At 40.9% G+C, this 23,820-nt stretch overlaps 1 long non-coding RNA gene across 1 annotated transcript in view; it reads left to right on the top strand.

Moving 5' to 3' along the window:
• The window catches only part of LOC120063856, a 57,359-nt gene that overhangs the window by 12,026 nt on the left and 21,513 nt on the right, over nt 1–23,820 (top strand). Inside the window, exon 5 of the long non-coding RNA XR_005478550.1 lies at nt 16,051–16,098. This is a non-coding gene — a long non-coding RNA (uncharacterized LOC120063856). The remainder of the gene's footprint in view (nt 1–16,050; nt 16,099–23,820) is intronic.

The raw sequence follows: 23,820 nt of genomic DNA, 5'->3' as shown, positions 1-23,820 counted from the left end.
AGTAGACATTGAATATCCCTTTGAGCATGGTAAAGTTAGGATGGTGTATCAGTACACCCAGTCTCTACAAAGATCCAGACTTCCTTCCTAACTCAGTTGCAGAGAGGAAGGAAACCACTCAGGGATTTCACCAAGAGGCCTATGGTCTTTAAAACAGTTATATTTATTGAAAATATATGACAAGACCTGAAAATGGTTGGCTAGCAATGATCAATGACGAATTTGACAGAGCTTAAAGAATAATGGGCAAATGTTGCACAATCCAGGTGTGGAAAGCTCTTAGAGACTTACCCAAAGGTACTTCTGCAAAGTATTGAGTCAGGGGTGTGAATATTTATGTCAATTAGATATGTCTGTATTTAATTTTTTTTTTTTTAAATGTGCATAAATGTCTTAACATGGATGTCAATTATGGCAGCCTCCCGCTCCTCTCTGATTCAGAGGGGTTGGGTTAAATGCGGAAGCCACATTTCAGTTGAATGCCTTCAGTTGTACAGGTTGTACTAGGTATCCCCCTTTATTTATTTATTTATGTTTTTACTTTGTCATTATGAGGTATTTTGTGTAGATGGGTGAGAATTTTTGCTTTGTAATTTCAGAAAATGTCCATAATATTTCTGCCGCCAATAGTGGAATAATAGTGTTTCACAGTATTACTTACTGTGTTGTGATTGGCTGTGATATTCGCATATTGACTTCTCCCGCCGTAGCTGCATCTGTTGTCAAACTGGAAAAGCTGGGCCTCCTGGGTGGCGCAGTGGTCTAAGGCATTGCATAGCAGTGCATCGCAGAGACTCTGGGTTCGAGCCCAGGCTCTGTCGCAGCCGGCCGCGACCAGGAGGTCCATGGGGCGACGCAGAATTGGCCTAGCGTCGTCCGGGTTACTTTCGTTCAGCCAACTTTACACAACTGTGGGAAGCATTGGAGTCAACATGGGCCAGCATCCCTGTGGAACGCTTTCGACACCTTGTAGAGTCCATGCTCCGACGAATTGAGGCTGTTCTGAGGGCAAAAGTGTGTGCAAATCAATATTACGAAGGTGTTCCTAATGTTTTGTTCACTCAGTGTATATTCTGGGAATTTTCTGAAGGCTGTAACACAACAAAATGTGGAGTAAGTCAACGACAGCTGAATATGCGTATTAGCCAATACTTACAGTGCATTAGGAAAGTATTCAGACCCCTTCACTTTTTCCACATTTTGTTACATTACAGCGTTATTCTAAAATTAGGGGAAAAAACTATTTAATTCATCAATCTACACACAATACCCCAGAATGACATAGCAGGGTTTTTTAAATAATTTGGCAAATTTATACAAATCTGAAATATCAGATTTACATAAGACCCTTTACTCAGTACTTTGTTGAAGCACCTTTGGCAGCGATTACAGCCTTGAGTCTTCTTGGGTGTGACGCTACAAGCTTGGCACATCTGTATTTGGAGAGTTTCTCCCATTCTTCTCCGCAGATCCTCTCAAGCTCTGTCAGGTTGGATGGGGAGCATTGCTGCACAGCTATTTTCAGGTCTCCCCAGAGATGTTCAATCAGGTTCAAGTCCGGGCTCTGGTTGGGCCACTCAAGGACATTCAGAGACTTGTTTCCGAAGACACTCCTGCGTTGTCTTGGCTGTGTGCTTAGGGTCGTTGTCCTGTTGCAAGGTGAACCTTTGCCCCAGTCTGAAGTCCTGAGTGCTCAGGAGCAGGTTTTCATCAAAGATCTCTCTGTACTTTGCTCCATTCATCTTTCCCTGTACCTCCTGCTGAAAAACATCCCCACAACATAATGCTGCCACCACCATGCTTCACCGTAGGGATTGTGCCAGGTTTCCTCCATGCGTGAGTCTTGGCATTCAGGCCAAAGAATTCAATCTTGGTTTCATCAGACCAGAGAATCTTGTTTCTCATGGTCTAAGAGTCTTTAGGTGCCTTTTGGCAAACTACAAGCAGGTGTCATGTGCCTTTTACTAAGGAGTGGCTTCCGTCTGGCACTCTACCATAAAGGCCTGATTGGTGGATTGCTGCAGAGATGTTTGTCCTCCTGGAAGGTTCTCCCATGTCCACAGAGGAACTCTGTAGCTCTGTCAGAGTGACCATTGGGTTCTTGGTCACCTCCCTGACCAAGACCCTTCTCCCCGATTGCTCAGTTTTGCCAGGCGACCAGCTCTAGGTAGAGTCTTGGTGGTTCCAATCTTCTTCCATTTAAGAATGATGGAGGCCACTGTGTTCTTGGGGACCTTCAATGCTGCAGACATTTTTTGGTACCCTTCCCCAGATCTGTGCCTCGACACAATCCTGTCTCGGAGCTCTACGCACAATTCCTTTGACCTCCATGGCTTGGTTTTTTTCTGACATGCACTGGCAACTGTGGGATCTTATATAGACAGGTGTGTGCCTTTCCAAATCATGTCCAATCAATTGAATTCACCACAGGTGGACTCCAATCAAGTTGTAGAAACATCTCAAGGATGATCAATGGAAACAGGATGCACTGGAGCTCAATTTCGAGTCTCATAGCAAAGGCTATCAATACTTATGTAAATAAGATATTTCTGTTTTACATTTTTTATACATTTGCAAAAGAAAATCTTAACCTGCTTTCGCTTTGTGATTATGGAGTATTGTGTGTGTATATGGAGGGGGGGGGGATTATTTCATCCATTTTAGAATGAGGCTGTAACGTAACAAAATGTGGAAAAAGTCAAGGGGTCTAAATACTTTCCGAATGCACTGTATTAGCTGGAAGTGGAAGCCTAAGTATTGTTGTCCATTAGTTTACTCCAATTAGGGGAGGGGTAGTAGGGTTAGGGGAAAATAATAAAGAAGGAAAATACATTTAAAAAACTATACATTTAAAATAATATATTTACGTCTCAAGTTTTGAGGGAGCGTGCAATTGGCATGCTGACTGCAGGAATGTCCACCAGAGCTTTTGCCAGAGAATGTAATGTTAATTCCTCTACCATAAGCCGCCTCCAACGTTGTTTTAGTTTATTTGGCAGTACGTCCAACCGGCCTCACAACCGCAGACCACGTGTAACCATACCAGTCCAGTACCTCCGCATCTGGCTTCTTCACCTGCAGGATCGTGTGAGACCAGCCACCTGGACAGCTGATGAAACTGTGGGTTTGCTCAACTGAATATTTTCTGCACAAACTGTCCGAAACCGTCTTGGGGAAGCATCTGCATGCTCGTCGTCCTCTCCAGGGTCTTGACCTTACTGCAGTCCGGCGTTGTAACCGACTTCAGTGGGCAAATGCTCACCTTTGATGGCCACTGGCAAGCTGAAGAATTGTGCTCTTCAAGGATGAATCCCTGTTTCAACTGTACCGGTAGGATGGCGTTGTGTGGGCAAGTGGTTCGCTGATGTCAACGTTGTGAAAAGAGTGTCCCATGGTGGCGGTGGGGTTATTGTATGGGCAGGCATAAGCTACGGACAATTAACACAATTGCATTTTGTCGATGGCAATTTGAATGCACAGAGAGGATCTCGTCACAGTATAAGGCCCATTGTCGTGCCATTCATCCGCCGCCATCACCTCATGTTTCAGCATAATACTGCACAGCCCCATGTCGCAAGGATCTGCACACAATTCCTGGAAGTTGAAAATGTCCCAGTTCTTCCATGGCCTGCATACTTACCAGACATGTCACCCATTGAGCATGTTTGGGATGCTCTGGATCGACTTGTACGACAGAGTGTTCCAGTCCCCCCCCCCCCCCCCTCAATATACAGCAACTTCACACAGCCATTGAAGAGGAGTGGGACAACATTCTACAGGCCACAAGCAACAGCCTGATCAACTCTATGCGGAGGAGATGTTGGGCTGCATGAGGCAAAGGGTGGTCACAACAACTGGTTTTCTGATCCACGCCCCTACTTTTTTTTAAAGGTATCTGTGACCGACAGATGCATATCTGTATTCCCAGTCATGTGAAATCTATATATTAGGGCCTAATGAATTTATTTCTATTGACTGATTTCTTTATATGAATTGTAACTCAGAAATATCTTTGAAATTGTTTCATGTGTTAATATATTTGATAATGTAATCATTAGTCCAACAGTTGCAAACAAGTTTATATTGGACAAATTCAGGTATGTTTATCCCCGTTCTGTTTGCTTCCGTTTTAAGAAATGTTTTTCAACAGAATCCGCGGAATGAATACACCCCTGATCATAAGCAAATACAGTTCACTTTCATAGCAGCCACATACAAACAGCATGATCATCTTGTGCTTTGTACAATTTGCCTCTTTGCGCTCTCCTTCTCTCATCTTTCCCTTAGCTTGTGGACTTCAGTGCACAACACATGAGGTGTCTATGACTAGGGCTGTTACAGTGACTGTATTATTTCCACACTGGCAGTCACAAGTCATGAAGGCAGTCAAATTCCACGTGACCGTTTAGTCACAGTAATTAGTCTTCTCCAAGCTCTGATGCTGCTGATGGCCATTAGTAGCTTACCAAACTTGCTAACTCTAGGGTAATGCAAGGCCTCTTTCATAATCATGTGAAACGTCAGTTGCTATGGAAATGCTGGGATGTGTGGATGCTTCTGTGTGTCGCTCTGAATGGGAATCTGTTGGATGACTGGTATGATGTAGTTGTTGAGCGGCTTCACTGCAAGTATATTGTATGTTTTGAATATTCAATAAAAAAATACAAAATACAATTTTAAAAAATGTATCTGAATATGCAAAAAGTCAGGAATGATTCACAAGGAAGGTGGATCCTTTTGAATATGAAAATGGACAAAAAATGTATTTGGCTCATTAATCGATTTGGTCCAAATCAGGATGATCCATACTTCTTCGAAAATATTTATACCAATTTATTAAACTTACAGGCAACAAATGATCAAATCATTATGGTAGGAGACTATAACACGGTGTTAAGTACCTCAATGGACTGTAAAGGTAATCACTCTACAAACTATCATCACCGTGCCCTTAAGGAAATCACAAATATTATGGACACATTAGAAATAGTGGATATTTGAAAACTAAAAAATCCAACTTAGTGAGATATACAGGGAGGAGACTTAATCAAGCTAGTCATCTTGACTACTTTCTTGTCTCTTTCTCTCTTGCATCAAAGGTTAAAAAAGTTTTAATAGGAGACAGAATGCGATCGGATTATCATCTAATTGGCCTTCACATAACTCTTATAGAATTTCCACTTGGACAGGGATATTGGACATTTTATCAAAGTTTACTGGAGGACAACTTAGAAATGATTTTGTCTTATTTTTAACTAACTGAATTTTTCCAGTGTAATATAGGTTCAGAAAATCCCCTTATTGTTTGGGATACCTTTAAATGTACCTCCAGAGGTCATTCAATTCAATATTCATCAATAATAGAAAAGCAGTTTCTGGCTAAAGAGACCAGACAAACAAGGGAAATCCATGAACTAATAGTACAGGTAGATGGCAATAAAAACGTTACTACAGAGATACAAAATAAGTTAGAGGAGAAACAAAAAGAACTTGAGGAACTTATTCAAGAACGATCTAATGTAATCTATTACAAAAATAAAGCAAACTGGATGGAATATGGAGAAAAATTCACAAAATTCTTCCTGAATCTCCAATACAGGAAGGCTAACAAAAATAACTAGCAGAAACTCATTACTGAAGACATCTATGATTCTCCAAATTATATTTTTAAAAAGGAAGCTGAATATTTTAGGCAGATGTTCTCTTTTCCGTCTCATCCTCTCCCACTGAGGGAAGATTACGGTAAGGAATTCTTTCCATATTATATAGAAAATGGAAAATTAACAAATGTACAGAAAGATCAGTTCGAAGGCCAAATTAGAGGAAGAATATTTTGAGGCTATTAAATCCTTTCAGTCTGGAAAAACCCCAGGGCTTGATGGCATACCGGTAGAGGTATATCAAGCCTTTTTTGATATACATAAAGCTCCATTGCTAGATTGTTTTAACTACTCCTATAGAAATGGTAGTCTGTCAGGTACTCAGCAGGAAGGTCTGATTTCTCTATTATTAAAACAAGACCCAGGTTGCAAATATAAAGATCCAGTCTATCTAAAAAAAACTGGAGGCCCCTTACACTTCAATGTTGTGATGCAAAAATTCTACCGAAATGCATAGCACTACAAGGTTTTGTTCATCCTGATCAGACAGGTTTTTTACATGGACAATACATTGGAGATAATATACGACAACTACTAGAAATAATAGTACATCATGAAACATCTAAGAAACCAGGCTTGGTATTTATAGCAGATTTTGAAAAGGCATTTAATAAAGTAAGACTGTACTTTATTTTTAAATGCCTGTATTTTTTCAATTTAGGTGATTCTCTTATAAAATGGGTAAAAATAATGTATAGCAACCCCAGGTGTAAAATAGTAAATAACGGCTACTTCTCAGAGAGTTTTGAATTGTTGGAGTTAAACAAGGGTGTCCGCCGTCACCATATCTATTCGTTATGGCCATTGAAATGCTAGCTATTAAAATCAGATTCAATAACATTAGAGGATTAGAAATCCAAGGCTAAAAAACAAAGGTGTCCATGTATGTTGATGACTCAAGTTTTATATTAAGTCTGCAAGCTAGATTCCTGCAATGTCTCAATGAAGATTTTTCTGACTTTTCTGTACTCTCTGGACTAAAACCTAATTATGAGAAGTGTACAATACAACTTTTACATTACCCTGAGGTTTACCTATAAAATGGTCTGATGGTGAAATAGACCTACTTGGTATTCATATCACAAAATATATAAATAATCTTTCCACAATGAATTTCAATAGAAAACTTGTAAAAATAGACAAGATCCTGCAACCATTGATAGCTAAATACCTGTCTATTTATGGTAAAATTGCCCTGATTAACACCTTAGTCATATCTCATTTTATTCACTTACTTATGGCGCTGCCTACTCCTGATGATTCGTTTTTCAAATCATATGAGCAAAAAATATTTTGCTTTATCTGAGACGCTAAACCAGACAAAATAAAGCACGCCTATCTAAATAATGAATATGAATTGGGTGGGTTGAGATGATTAAATATAAAAGCACTAAACCTCTCTCTAAAAGCTTCACTCATTCAAAAGTTGTACTTGAACCCTAAATGGTTCTCAAGTAGATTACTAAGAAAAGCTCATCCATTGTTTGAAAATGGCCTTTTTGCCTTTGTGCAGATTGCCATGTTTCATTTTTGATTCATTGAAAAATTAATCAAAGTATCACTCTTTTCAAACAAGCATTGCAGAGCTGGGTACAATTTCAATTTCATCCCCCTGAAAAGATAGAACAAATATTATGGCTGAACTCAAATGCGCTGGTTGATAAAATACCTGTATTTATGGGAAAGATGTTTGAAAAGGGTATTTTGTTCCACCCCAGGTGGCAGCGGGAGGGGGTAGGGAACTGGTCTGTCTGCCCAATATAAAGGATCAAAACTAGATGAGGAATAAAAATACCATAAATAGGAAAGTATACCAGTTTCATTTGAGGACCAGGATGTTGACAACTGTGTCATACAGATCAATAGACCATTTATTTTGGTATTGCCCTCAGGTATCCTGTTTCTGGTCTCAGGTTCAGGAATGGCTGAAAATGCATAGCATTGATCGAAAATTGACCCTGGAAACAGTACTGTTAGGTTCACCCTAGAAATAGTATTGTTAGGAGATCTGGAGAGAGCGGGTCAGTCAATTACTAATATACTAATACTCTTAGTAAAAGTATTTATCTTCAACTCGCAATCTGTTTATTCTATTCGATTAGATAGATTGAAATTGTACGTTAATCATCACAGCATAGTTGAAAGATATGTGTTGCGTAGAAATCCGAAGAGGGTGGCCAGCAGAGATAGGTGGGATGGGCTGAGAGAAGCTGAGGGTTGGGGTGTGGAATTGGAGACAAGTGGGAGTGGAGTTGCTGTGCGGGAGATAGAATGATGGTCAAAGATAAAAGTACAAAATAAAGTCAAAATAAAACATAATAAAAAGTAAGTTTGAATGACACTTTGTTTTTACAGCTAATGCCGGTTTGCCTGAGGCTGATACTGTGCAGGTGTTTGTACACATGCATATACACACACTCTCATTCAAATAAATACATACAGGAACACACACATACATGTAATAGTGCCAGACATGCACACAAACATATACAGTTGGCATTGCTGTTATGATTTTAGTTGTCCTTGATGTCCTTTTGTTTGTTTTTTTGCATTGTTGTTTGCTGTTTTCTTCTGTCTTGTTCTTTTTTCTCTTTAGTTCATTTTCTTGGTTGTTGGTTTTTGGGGTTCTTGGGGGTGGGGATGAAATTAATTGTATTTTTTATTTATTTTTTCTTCTTGGGGGGGGGGGGACTGTGGGAGTGGTCTCGAATGGTTGAGGGACAGCTATTGGGGAACTGTGGGGGGATCTTGGAGGGTTCGGGTTCACGTTTTTTGGCCTGGTGGGAGATCTGTCAACATTGCCCTTGAGCAGGGCATTGACCCTGGATGCTTCTGTGTGTCGCTCTGAATGATAGTCTGTTGGATGACTGGTGTGGTGTAGTTGTTGAGCAACTTCACTGCAAGTATATTGTATGTTTCGGATATTCAATTAAAAAAAAAAACTTGCTAACTGCCTGGTAGTCAGCACTCTATTGTCCCTCTAATCACTCTGACATCAATGCAAATGTAATTGAAAATCGAATCAAACACTTCATGTGAGCTCATGTTGCGCAACATTTCTATAGGCTATCCGTGTCACATCCTGATCTGTTTCACCTGTCTTGTGATTGTCTCCACCCCCCTCCAGGTGTCGCCCACCTTCCTCATTATCCCCTGGGTATTTATACCTGTGTTCTCCGTTTGTCTGTTGCCAGTTCGTCTTGTTTGTTCAAGTCATCCAGCGTTTTTGTCTCAGCTCCTGCTTTTCACAGTCTCTCTTTTTCTCGCCATCCTGGTTTTGACCCTTGCCTGTCCTGACTCTGAGCCCGCCTGCCTGACCACTCTGCCTGCCCCTGACCCTGAGCCTTTCTGCCAACCTGTACCTTTGCCCCACCTCTGGATTGTTGACCTCTGCCTACCCTGAGCCTGCCTGCCGTCCGGTACCATTGCCCCATCTCTGGTTTACTGACCCCTGCCTGCCTTGACCTGTCTATTGCCTGCCCCTGTTGGATTATTAAACCATTGTTAATTCGACATTGTTTGCTTCTGGGTCTTACCTTCATACCTGATAATATGTGATGGAGATCCATGTGAGGTGAGAGGTGCTTCGGAGCAAGCAGCACTCAGGGAGAAGGGAATTATCATTACTATATTTAATCCAAGGGCACAATTGCCATTGGCCGCAAAAGGCCAGAATTTTTTTAGGGGGCATTACGTCCACACAAAGGGGATGCCGCTGGGAAATTTGAGGCATTATCAAGTGCTTGTTAAATTGTGAATGAGAGACTGATGAAGTGTGTAAAGCCTGCGCAAAAAACAAAGCAGAGTTCATGCCTTTTTCCCAAATCATCATTAGAGTTGCACCATGCAGCCTTACAATATATTAAAAATCGAAACATATAGCCCAACGTTTGTAGAACAACTAAAGTTACATTAATAACTCTAAATGAAGCATATAGGTGTACCTATTTCTTTGTTAACTGCTCAACACAGAATATCCGCGTGTGCGCACTACCTCAAAATATCATAACCGCTAACCGCTACATACAGCCTACATTGTTGTCACCCTATTAGGTAATGTCATAGTCAACATAGCTACTAGAGCTAACACGCTAGTAAACCCGCTACAATCATGCAGTACAGTGTACAGTCAGCAAGCAGTTTAGCAGTTACACCGGCGGGCCCCGGTGGCAATAAATTAATAAAACCAAAAGCTTACCTTGGAAGAGTTCCAGTGTTGGATAGCCATAACCAGCCAGCTACCTAACATAGTGTCCTTCTCTGTTTGAGCCTGTTGTTTGTGTAGGCTAAACTGCATTCGCTAGCTCAGTGAAAGTGAAAAAATACAACGAAATATAGCTGGCTCTCTCTCTCTTGCTTCTCATTCATTTTTAAGGAAATTAATTTGTTCAACTATTGTCTTTCTATTTGAGTCAAACACATTTATCAACTGCAGTGCAAGCCAGCTATAGCTTATGCTTTCAGTACCTGATTCATTCTCTGATCCTTTGATTGGGTGGACATGTCAGTTCATGCTGAAAGAGCTCTGATAGGTTTGAGGACGTCCTCCGGAAGTTGTCATAATTACTGTGTAAGTCTATGGAAAAGGGTGAGAACCGTGAGCCTCTTAGGTTTTGTATTGATGCCAATGTACCCAGAGGAGGACGGAAACTAGCTGTCCTCTGGCTACAACATGGTGTTCCCCTACAGAGTGCTGTTGAGGCTACTGTAGACCTTAATTGAAAAAGTGTGTTTTTAATCAATTGTTTGGTGACATGAATATATTTAGTATAGTTTTATCTAAAAAGGATAACTTTTTAAATGTTCCCCACATTTTTTTATTATGAAATTCACTGAGGATGGTTCTCCCCTTCCTGTTCTGAGGAGCCTCCAGTGATATAATTGAGAATAACCCAGAGACCCCTGATGAAGCTGTAAAATGTTAAGTATGAAATGTGCTATGCCTGGGCAATACTGTATATTTGACTAGTTGTTTGACAAGTCCTATGTTCCGGGAATCCAGATACCCTGAACGTGTACTTATGTGGTCGGTGGTACCCGTAGATCATATTGTTCCTTTACTTTTATGGGTATGATTTCATCTTATGAAATGCTAAATTAAGTGCTCCCCTTTCATGCTCCTTCATTCCGACCAGCAGCTCCCATCGCTATAAAAAGGTGAGAGATATACAGCCTCAGATTCCATCCTGAGAATAATTCTCTGAAAACCTATGTGCGGGGAATCTGCTTTTCCACTCCAGTCTCCAGAGCCTGCACAGCCATGTCAATGGGTGGTATTTTCCACTTTGGAGAAAAGGCTGCTTAGTGCCAGCTAGATAGACAACTCATATTCCATCCATTTGAGATGTTTAATGGCTTCTCTATATCTCTGGTGCCCTGATCTGATAGGAATGTCTCACAGAACCGAACATGAACAGAATGTCCTTTGACGGCCATTTACACACAGAACACTTCACAAAGTCTTACCCTTCAGATTCAATCAAAATGTAATCAGAACTTCATGAAATATTGATTCATTCAGTTTCATGCAAGTTAGTCAAATATGTTGAAGTCCCTAACCAAAAGCACATTTTTCTATATAAATCAACCTTCAGTTCGACAGGAATCACTCGACGGCTCAGACCTTGAGCAGAATGTGATTGATTTGACTTGCTGCAAGGATGCAAATTGGAATGTATTGGGAGGAGTGAAGGTATTGACACAACCATGACACTCATCACCGCTGACAGCCCTACACACCTACGGCAAAGGACACAGTCACCATTTCCATCTGCCGGGCACCAATGACCCTTATCTGAGGTGACCTGTCCAGGGCAGTTTAATCAACTAGTTATAGCTCTGTTTTCCTTACCAAGGTCCCTCACCCCTCTCTTTATTTCCTCAAAAACATTGTTATTCTATTCCTTTATTTCTCTAGAAAGGTCAGAGAACAGCATGTCCTAATTTAATTTAAAAAATTAATGGGCAACCGCCCTCCTTGTACTTGTCCCCGATGTGACCTTTCACACCCCGCGCCTAAGCTCTGGGGTAGTTGTCTGTTGCAGCCAATGCGTGTCAATGAGGGGCTCTCACTAAGTCACATCAGTGCTACATAACTTCCAGTTAACACTGCAGAGACGTCTGTTCATTCCGTTGATGTTTAGTCTGCATGGCTGTTTGTCACACAACCCCCAGTTGAACCCCGGGTGGTTGGGGTCGTCTTTGGTTTGTTTTGGCTTCATGTTTATTGTTGTTACTGCCAGCTGCCTGTCTGTCTGTAGTCACGGAGGTACTGCAGACCAGACTCTCCTTCACAGACATCAACGCAGAGCAGGTGCTGCTGTGCTGTGTGCACATCCACAGACGTATAAATCACCTTTCTCGCCAAAGAGCACAACTAATAATTTGATAAGGCTATCCACATTATGTAACCTTTTCCACATTTTGTTACATTACAGCCTTATTATAAAATTGATTAAATCATTTTTTTCACTCATCAATCTACACACAATTCCCCATAATGACAAACAAAAACTGGTTTTAAGAAAATGTTACTAATTTATTTAAAATAAAAAACGGAAATATTACATTTACATAAGTATTCAGACCCTTTACTCAGTACTTTATTGAAGCGCCTTTGACAGCGATTACAGCCTCAAGTCTTCTTGGGTATGACGAAATAAGCTTGGCACACCTGTATTTGGGGAGTTTCTCCCATTCTTTCTGCAGATCCTCTCAAGCTCTGTCAGGTTGGATGGGGAGCGTTGCTGCACAGCTATTTTCAGGTCTCTCCAGAGATGTTTGATTGGGTTCAAGTCTGGGCTATGGCTGGGGCACTGAAGGACATTCAGAGACTTGTCCCGAAGCCACTCCTGCATTATCTTGGCTGTGTGCTTAGGGTCGTTGTCCTGTTGGAAGGTGAACCTTCACCCCAGTCTAAGGTCCTGAGCGCTCTGGAGCAGGTTTTCATCAACTGTCTACAGTTGAAGTCGGAAGTTTACATACACTTAGGTTGGAGTCATTACAACTAGTTTTTCAACCACTCCAATATTTCTTGTTAACAAACTATTTTTTTGGCAAGTCGGTTAGGACATCTACTTTGTGCGTGATACAAGTAATTTTTCCAACAATTGTTTACAGACAGATTATTTCACTTATAATTCACTGTCACAATTCCAGTGGGTCAGAAGTTTACATACACTAAGTTGACTGTGCCTTTAAACAGTTTGGAAAATTCCAGAAAATGATGTCATGGCTTTAGAAGGATATGATAGGCTAATTAACATAATTTGAGTCAATTGGAGGTGTACTTGTGGATGTATTTCAAGGCCTACCTTCAGACTCGGTACATCTTTGCTTGAGATCATGGGAAAATCAAAAGAAATCAGCCAAGACATCAGAAAAAAAATGGTGGACCTCCACAAGTCTGGTTCATCCTTGGGAGCAATTTCCAAATGCCTGAAGGTACCATGTTCACAACAGCAAAGGACCTTGTGAATATGCTGGAGGAAACAGGTATAAAAGTATCTATATCCACAGTAAAACAAGTCCTATATCAACATAACCTGAAAGGCAGCTCAGCAAGGAAGAAGCCACTACCGTTTGCAACTGCCAGACTACCGTTTGCAACTGCACATGGGGACAAAGATTGTACTTTTTGGAGAATTGTCCTCTGGTCTGATGAAACAAAAGTAGAACTGTTTGGCCATAATGACCATTGTTATGTTTGGAGGAAAAACGGATAGGCTTGCAAGCCGAAGAACACCAACCCAACTGAAGTACGGGGGTGGCAGCATCATGTTGTGGGGGTGCTTTGCTGCAGGAGGGACTGGTGCACTTCACAAAATAGATATATTTTGGATATATTGAAGCAACATCTCAATATATCAGTCAGAAAGTTAAAGCTTGGTCACAAATGTGTCTTCCAAATGGACAATGACCCCAAGCATACTTCCAAAATTGTGGCAAAATGGCTTAAGGACAGCAAAGTCAAGGTATTGGTGTGGCCATCACAAAGCCCTGACCTCAGTCCTATAGAAAATGTGTGGGCAGAACTGAAAAAGTGTGTGCGAGCAAGGAGGTCTACAAACCTGACTCAGTTACACCAGCTCTGTCAGGAGGACTGGGCCAAAATTCACCCAACTTATTATGGGAAGCTTGTGGAAGGCAACCCGAAACGTCTGACCCAAATTAAACAATTTAAAGGCAATGCTACCAAATACTAATTGAGTGTATGTAAACTTCTGACCCACTGGGAATGTGATGAAAGAAATAAAAGCTGAAATAAATTATTCTCTCTACTATTATTCTGACATTTCACATTCTTAAAATAAAGTGGTGATCCTAACTGACCTAAGACAGGGAATTTTTACTAGGATTTAATGTCAGGAATTGTGAAAAACTGAGTTTAAATGTATTTGGATGTATCAACTGTATCTGTAATTTGCTCCGTTCAACTTTACCTCGATCCTGACTAGTCTCCCAGTCCCTCCCGCTGAAAAACATCCCCACAGGTTTCCTTCAGACGTGATGCTTGGCATTCATGCCAAAGAATTCAATCTTGGTTTCATCAGACCAGAGAATCTTGTTTCTCATGGTCTGAGAGTCTTTAGGTGCCTTTTTGGCAAACTCCAAGCAGGTGGCATGTGCCTTTTTACTAAGGATTGGCTTCCGTCTGGCACTCTACCATGAAGACCAGATTGGTGGAATGCCGCAGAGATGGTTGTCCTTCTGGAAGGTTCTACCATCACCACAGATGAACTCTAGAGCTCTGTCAGAGGGACCATCGGGTTCTTGGTCACCTCCCTGACCAAGGCCCTTCTCCCCCAATTTGCCTATTTTAGGAAGAGGAAGAGGAAGAGACTCTAGGAAGACTCTAGGAAGAGTCTTGGTGGTTCCAAACTTCTTCTAGTTAAGAATGATTGAGGCCAATGTGTTCTTGGGGACCTTCAATACTGCAGACATTTTTTGGTACCCTTCCCCAGATCTGTGCCTCGACACAATCCTGTCTTGGACAATTGCTTGGACAATTCCTTCGACCTCATGGCTTGGTTTTTGCTCTGACATGCACGGTCAACTGTGGGACCTTATATAGACAGGTGTGCACCTTTCCAAATCATGTCCAATCAATTGAATTTACCACGGGGGGACTCCAATCAAGTTGTAGAAACATCTCAAGGATGATCAATGGAAACAGGATGTACCTGAGCTAAAGTTCGAGTCTCATAGCAAAGGGTCTGAATACTTATGTAAATAAGTATTTTCCTTTTTCTTTTTTTTTTATACATTTGCAAACATTTCTAAAAACCTGTTTTCGCTTTGTCATTATAGGGTATTGTGTGTAGACTACTGAGGATTTTTTTTATTTACTCCATTTTAGAATAAGGCTGTAACGTAAAAAAAAAAAAAAAAGTCAAGGGGTCTGAATACTTTCCGAAGGCACTGTATGAAAACAAAGTGCTGCTCTTTTACACTGATCTCTTATCGAGGGGAAACTTCTATAAAATGAGCTTGTGTTGACGGCAGTGTCTTACCATATGGAAAAGGCCCTTTGCAACCATTTTCAATCAGACGGGTTTACTTCTATGTAAGTCAAAGCAGTTTGCTTGATAAGTCTACAGAGCTTTTTGATATATCAGGCCTAGTGTTTTTTTTCAGCAGTCAGACGCTAATATTCTGCTTCCCCTGTGCCACAGGGCTCCTTGAAGGGACATGGCCGCTGCAGATCAGGACAGGGTGTGATAATGTTAGTGTGTGGAACGCCTTGTCTACAATGTCTAGTCTGATCATATCAGATTCTCCACTGTACTATGCCGCCCTGCCATTGGTGCTTGACTTTGGGTGTACTTGAGTTTTAATATTTTTCGCACTGTGTGTGTGTGAGAGAGGGAGAGGCAGAGGCTGTTTCCATGGTAACGATGCAGTCCTTGCCTTGTCCTGGACACACCGTTTGGTGTGCTGCTATGGCAGCGAAGGGATGCTCAGCCTTTCCTCCTTGTTAACCTTCACCCTTCTTCCTAATACCCTGTGTGGCTCGTTAAACACACACACACACACACACACACACACACACACACAGAAACACACACAGAAACACACACACACACATAAACACACACACACACACAAAGGGCTTAACATGGCCTCTGCCTCAGTCCGCATTTACAATCTGTTACATACCTTTCCGTCAATCACATCACTCATATCTAGCGATGGATCTTTGCATGCCCCTCTCTTTACCTTTCTTTCTCTTGCTCTAGTGTCTTTCTCATCTTCTTTCTATCTCATCTTTTCTCTCTCTCTCTCTCTTGCCCATCTCTCTCTGTCCCAATTCCCTCATTAATAATTTCCCCCTCATTATCTTCCCCTATCTTTCTCACACTAACCTTTTCTTTCCCTCTCTCCTTCTCAGGATGTGGGCCACTGAGAAGACTGTTCGCCATGCCGGAGACGGCAATCGGTAAGACACTGTGCCGGCATCGACCCCTGCCCTCCCCTGAGGTCCATGTTTGGCTCATGTTATTGTGATTGTGTGTATTTTCACCTTGCTTGGCACAGTCACTCCAGTGCATTAATAATAAATGGGCCATGCAGACATAGCGACGCAAGAAGAGCATCCTCCTCAGCCGGATATGAACAGGCCGAGCAGGGTTACACACATACACAGAAACACACACAGCTGTTTCTGTGGCTGTTTCTCTGCGGTTGCCTAATGTTTTACAAAGGCTTCACGTGGCATGATGTGACAATTAAACCTTAAATGTTTTATGTAAACATTTAAAAAATAATTTGCCGACCGCCTAGCCTGAACAGATGGTCACACTTCTTTCAGGGGACAGAGTCATTTGTTTTTAAAAATCTGAACACCTAGCTAATTACGCAATAGCCTGTTACCGGTTTAGGTCAATATATGTCTGATTTGTTCAAACTACAGTAAGTATGGGTATTTAAAATGAGAATATGAACCTAGGTGCACAAATTTATTTGGCTATATGTTATTCATATTACTTTGATTGTTGACTGTTATGGGGACCATGGGAACCATGGGAAAATACAGTTTTATATGGAAACTGACAACCAGTTATGCTGCGTGAACAGAAGGTATGCAGATGATCACCTGGTGGGCACTACCCGCTATGGAAGGAAGGAATGCTCGCCACGCGGCCGACTGCAAATCAAACAGTCGTTAAAATGCTTGAGGCCGGTCTCACGCAGAGTCTCAAAGTGTCAATCCTTGGTCTCGGACCGTCACTCATTCCCATGTGCACTTTTTACCAAGTTGCCAGGTGTGGGGTTTGCCAACATCATGTTCCACTGGGCATGATGAACACCTTACTCGTCTCGTCTATTGAAGATGGGCCACTTTTCCTGAGACGATCGATTGTAATGAACAATGGAAAGCTTTCATGGCACCGCATGATGCTGTAATGTGTCCCAGATCATTTTGGGAGTTTCTTTGCTTCTCTGTTATGTTGTGATTGACTTTACTGATCGCATCTTACTGGCTGCTGCTGTAGTGACTCCCCTCTTGTACTGTACAAAGATGAACAGCACAGTCATCAAGGGGGAGGAGCTGCCTCTGAATCGATCCAGAACCTTCTGTGTTTTTGGCAGGTTTTAGACCAACCTGTAATTATGTGTGGTTTGCAAGGTCTTGTATATCGACCCAGTAGTAATTGGCCATAACGTAGGGCTGGGTGATTATGGCGTAGAAGTCATATCTCGATTTTTTTCAAACTTATGGGCGATTCATGATATAAAGTGCCTTCGGAAAGTATTCAGACCCCTTGACTTTTTCCACATTTTGTTAAGTTTCAGGCTTATTCTAAAATGTATTAAATAGCTTTTTCCCCCTAATCAACACAATACCCCATAATGACAAAGCAAAAACAGGTTTTTAGCCATTTATGCTAATGTATTAAAAATGAGAAATGGAAATATTACATTTACATACGGATTCAGACCCGTTACTCAGTACTTTGTTGAAGCACCTCTGGGAGCGATTACAGCCTCGATTCTTCTTCGGTATGACGCTACAAGCTTGGCACACCTGTATTTGGGGAGTTTCTCCCATTCTTTCCTGCAGATCCTCTCGAGCTCTGTCAGGTTGGATGGGGGCGTTGCTGCACAGCTATTTTCAGGTCTCTTCAGAGATGTTCGATCGGGTTCAAGTCCGGGTTCTGGCTGGGCCACTAAAGGACATTCAGAGTCTGTGTTGTCTTGGCTGTGCTTAGGGTCCTTGTCCTGTTGGAAGGTGAACATTCGCCCCAGTCTGAGGTCTGGAGCAGGTTTTCATCAAGGATCTCTCTGTGCCTCGACACAATCCTGTCTGAGTATTTATGTAAATAAGGTATTTCTGTTTTTTTAATAATATTTTTTAGTTGAAAACCTGTTTGCTTTATCATTATGGGGTATTGTGTGTAGATTGCTGAGGATTTTTATTTTATTTCATCCATTTTAGAATAAGGCTGTAACATTAAAAAAATTTGGAAAATGTCAAGGGGTCTGAATACTTTATGAAGGCAATTTAATAAAAAATTAAAATATATCTAAATAAGCTTTGTTGTACAATTAAATATCAACTACATTGCATTTCAGACATTCAGCAATATCTAATGAATTCAGGGATTCTGAAATTATACCTAGGTTAAATATAAGCCTTTCACAACCATACGACTCACTAATAATCAAAATATTTTAACCTGCTTTTTTGCAATAATCACTGAGATGGCTTTGAAATCTGTCTATGAAAATGCACTTTTTGTTACAAATGTAACCAGAACCATGCAAAATGCACATTCACTAATAATGACTAACTTGAAGCAGGCATTATAGAAATTTAACACAGGTCTCATAAACAATCTATCAAGCACAAGCCCACGTGCTAGTGAGTAGCCAGCTAATCTTTATATTTCAGGTTTAGCCAACTTGGATCTATTTGCTAGCTAACAAGGTAGAACAGTTACATTGTTATGAACACACCCTTCTGTTCAAACAGTCTCCAACTGCTTGTAACAGTCTTTGGCTAAAATGCTGCTAACGGTACGTGATACCACAATGCAATAAAATAATGTCTCAATGCGTTTCGGGGGGGGGGGGGGGGGCTTGGTGGGCAGGGTTGCCATGTCCGTGCTTTTGAAAATGAGGTCTTGGGTGAAAATATATTGGTTGCGGGGTTTTGGGCTATTTCTAAATAGCACGGCTGCCATGGCATTTTTATTACATATATATATATATTACTGTGACCTGCTGCTGCTGACTATCAGGCAGTGAGAAGGCTGTTGCTGAGTGAGTGAACACGTGAGTGGTGGGGAGGGTCGGAGGGGTGTCCATTGAGGCTGAGCCCTGCAGCAGGCAGCTGGGTCACATGAGTGAGAGGATACAGAGCAGCAAATGTGCACATCATGACAACTTTTGACCAGTTGTAGGTAGACTATTTAGATTGTCATTATAGAGACACCCATTTCCAACCTTCTTTCCTCAAAAAATATTAAAGCGCTAGAACTGATGCACACCATCAGTTCTAAGATGACAATGCACATGAAAACGACTTAAGGCGCTCTAGAGCGCATTAGATAAATTATTAAGGTGGTTTAAACTGCATTCTAATGTCAACTTTGCTTATGGAAAACCATGTAAAATGAAAGGTCTTACGCATGCTCAGTTCTTGGGTCTCGAGTGCTGCGCGAGTGGAAATTTCAAATGGAAGTTATGGATCTCCCTCACTTGCTTCTGAGATGGGGAAAAGTCCACAATGAAACTGAAATTGAATGTGGACAGTGATACATTTTATCTTGGAAATTCTACACAGGGACATTCAAAGTCAATCTTAAATGAATCATTCTTTATTATCAGCATGCTGGAGAGGTTCCAACCAACTCAATGCACCAAGTACACATGTCAATCAGGAGCTCTACCGGAGCAGTCCCGTTAGTTCTCTTATATATTGCAGACAAGTTATATTTGCATGATTTAGCTTATTCATCATTCATAATTAATGTATCATTAACATTTGCTTCATGCATGTGACAGACCAATACCTCACGAGGCTTCTTCTCTCTAAGCTGAGACCTTGAAACAGAGATATCTTTTGTTCTCAAAACAAGGATCTGGATGTACGGCCAAATTGCAGAAACTGATAGTGAGGATTCGTTTAACTAGTCACTTGCATGAACACAGAAATTGGTTATTAGAAAAGCACAAACATAGAACATAGAAATTGGTTTCTAGAAAAGCACAAACATAAAATGTTCCATCACATAACATTTTCCATCACAATCTGTTGGCCATTAAGTAGCCTATTTATGTATATGCCTATGTAGGCTATTGTAGCCTACCATTTGATACAATAAATATGTTGAAATTATGTTATCAATGGAGTCATTGCAAATCATTTTGTGTTACTTGTGTAGCCTACCTGAAGCTGGAAAACGGATTTAATAAATAGTCTATTACTTCAGTTTATTGTTGTTGTAGCCTTGTGTTATTATGCAATTATTAATGGCCATGTTTAGGTAATGAAATCCAAAGTTATCAATTGTGATCATGGTCAATTCTATCAAAATTGCTGATCAGCTGTTGTTAGAATGCATTAGATTAAAGATAACAGTCAATCAGATAAAAAGAAATAAGGTTAAAAAAAATGAAGAAAAAAACACTGGCTGTTGTTGACAAGTATAGGCCTATTCAGTTCATATCCATATTATTAATATATTATTCAGTGATTGAAATTATAACACCATCCTCAGTAGCCTATTCCAGCAAGCTGTTTGGCAACAGAAGCACTTCTTACCGCAAAATCGCCTCGCTATTCATGTTCATCTTACATCTTGCCTAGGCTACTGTAGGCTATCAGTAACTATGGGCTACTTGCATCTAGCTAACCAAACCATGATTTTAGTAAGCCTATGCCTATTGAAATGACAAGTCAATCTCGCAAATAGGCCATTTTATAATGGTTTGTAGTCTTAACATCTGGCACATAATAAAGGCATAATTGCCAGAAAATAGCCAAACATTCTTTTGAAGTTTGTTCAAGTGTTTCTTGCACAGTGATTTTGAGATCCTCTGTCCAACTTTCATCCCTCAAACTCTCCTGTTGGATTTATCTACAGTTATGCGCATAAGGGATTATTCACAATCCTAGCAGTCAAACAAGTTAAATCGACATTCATTGATGGAAAATGATCTGGCTAGTTTAATGAGGGCGAATGATCTTTTCTCTTGCAACATAATCAAATTCCTTCATTAGTCACGTTAGCTTGCAATAATTATTATTTTGACGGAAATTCCTTATATTAAGCAAACCAGACGGCACCATTTTTATTTTATTTTTTAATTTACGGATAGCAAGGGACATGCTCCAACACTCAGACATCATTTACAAACAAAGCATGGGTTTAGTGAGTCCGCTAGATCAGAGACAGTAGTGATGACCAGGGATGTTCTCTTGATAAGTGTGTGAATTAGGCGCATTTCCTGTCCTGCTAAGCATTCAAAACGTAACAAGTTCTTTTGGGTGTCAGGGAAAATCTATGGAGTAAAAAGTACATCATTTTCTTTAGGAATGTAGTGAAGTAAAAGTTGTCAAAAATATAAATAGTATAGTAAAGTACAGATACCCCCAAAAATGACTTAAGTAGTACTTTCAAGTATTTTTACTTAAGTACTTTACACCACTGTGGAAAATGGGTTTATTGGCTAAATGTGGCAACTCCTCTCTTGCTGCAGGAAAAATAATGTGGGCTAGTTTTCAGGCTTTGTGGGTGGGTTTTGAGTAGTCATTGGGCCCCTGGCAACCCTATGTGTGTGTGTGTGTGTGTGTGTGTGTGTGTGTGTGTGTGTGTGTGTGTGTGTGTGTGTGTGTGTGTGTGTGTGTGTGTGTGTGTGTGTGTGTGTGTGCGCGCGCGCAAATGGGAAGGTGCACACAACACAGAAGGAGCGAAGGAAACGAGACCAGAAAGACAACATGAGAACAAGCAGACATAAACGCTTAAAAAATGTAAAATATATATATTTGTAATATCGCGCGAAAACATACATTTGAATTCCTCTAATTAATGAGAGATATCACCCAGCCCTACCATAAAGATACGTAATGGGGTCTATCATGGTCGCTTCTAATATTATAGATGAGGCTCCCCTCCTCATACGTTTGATCATTTCACCTCAGGGTTTCTCACAGCGATGAAGTTAGTACCGGTGGTTGTCCTGGCAAGCAAGAGGGAGCTGATTTACAGTCTTTTTGCCTTGATGGCCCACCAAAACTATCAAATGCGGTGGGAAACCCTCCATCTGGGTGAGAACGTATGTATGTATGTTAAACATCCTTTTATGTAGCCCGGCTTGTGTACGTACAGTATATCAAAACATTAAGAACACCTGCTCTTTCCATGAAATAGACTGACCAGGTGAATCCAGGTGATAGCTATGATCCCTTATTGATGTCACTTGTTAAATCCACTTCAATCAGTGTAGATGACTGAGAGGAGACAGGTTAATGAAGGATTTTTAAGCCGTGAGACAATTGAGACATGGATTGTGTATGTGTGCCATTCGGAGGGTGAAGTTGTCAAGACAAAAAATGTGGGTGCCTTTGAACGGGGTATGGTTGTAGGTGCCAGGCGCACCAGTTTGTGTCAAGAACTGTAACGCTGCTGGGTATTTCACACTCAACAGTTTCCCGTGTGTATCAAGAAGTGTCCAACATCCAAAGGACATCCAGCCAACTTGACACAACTGTGGGAAGCATTGGAGTCAACATGGGCCAGCATCCCTGTGGAACCCTTTCGATGCCTTGTAGAGTCCATGCCTCGATGAATTGAGGCTGTTCTGAGGGCAAAAGGGAGGCTGCAACTCTATGTTAGGAAGGTGCTCCTAATGTCTGGTGCACTCAGTATATGTATGAATATTGAAGTTAGAATGATTTATTGTTTCAGGAACCCTCACGGCCTGTTAGAGTCATTTGAAGCGAGCCATTGAGCCCTTTAAAGCGACATTTATTCTAGAAGCATATGTTCCAAAATCAGATTGAAATATCTTTATCTTGGACTGTGAAAGTTTGTTTGTACAATGTCAATAATTCTTCTGATAGACGCTGTGTTCTAAGTCTATCAATCCGGATGCACACGCGCGCACACACACACACTTTTTCATTGACACTTGCATACAAATACACATCCTCAGGCACACACAGCCTCTCTCTTTCTTCCTCTCTCCCTGTTTCTCACACGCACACTAAGTTAAGTCTCTCTCACACATACACACACACACACACACACACACACACACACAAAATGAGACTTCCGTGTGCTGTGTCTAAATAATTACATTCCTGACTGTGCTCCACCTGAGCTGCAGATGCTGTCTCCCACTGAGACGTGACTGTCGGGAAGTTCTTCTGATCTGTGATTGTGTCTGTCTGTGGGTGCATGCAGCCAACTGTCAAGGTCAGTTCATCTATATTTTTCTTAGAGATGGAGCTGTCATTGTCAGTTATGATTCGGGATAAGAAATAATGTAATGTTTCCAAGGGTCTCATTGTTTGCCTGAAGTTTTTCATAGAGAAAAAAACAACAACAGTTTGTCGTTTTTGAACACAGAGCATGTGCCCCTGGACTGGCAAGGCAGCAGAGGAAAAAGAACATAATCAGGATAATCATTCAATTGCACAAACCGAGACCCATCTGTTTCAGAGTGTAAATCTCTGTGTGTGCGTACGTAGCTAGCCAGTACAGGCCAGGGTAGCTGGCAGGGCAGCATGCAGAAATGTTTAGAGCCCGACCGTAATGGGATTTTTGAGTCTGTTACCAATTTTATGGAGGCAAAAAGTCCACTGATTAACTTCAGAAAGTAGTCACACCCTTTAACTTTTTCCACATTTTGTTGTGTTACAGCCTAAATTTAAAAATGTATTAAATTTATATTTTGTGTAACTGGCCTACACGATACCAGATAATGTCAAAGTGGAATTATGTTTTAGAAATTTGTACAAATTAATAAAAAAAGAAAAGCTGAAATGTCTTGAGTCAATAAGTTTCCAACCCCTTTCTTATGGCAAGCCTAAATAATTTCAGGAGTAAAAGTTGCATAATAAGTTGCATGGACTCACTGTGTGAAATAATAGTGTTTAACATGATTTTTGAATGACTAGCTAACATAATAGGCCCATACAGTAACGTGT

This window comes from Salvelinus namaycush, chromosome 19 (genome assembly GCF_016432855.1).
Source record: "Salvelinus namaycush isolate Seneca chromosome 19, SaNama_1.0, whole genome shotgun sequence".
In the NCBI taxonomy this organism is placed as follows: domain Eukaryota; kingdom Metazoa; phylum Chordata; class Actinopteri; order Salmoniformes; family Salmonidae; genus Salvelinus; species Salvelinus namaycush.
The sequence above is the reverse complement of the archived record's forward strand: the minus strand, read 5'-3'. Positions and strand labels throughout refer to the sequence as shown.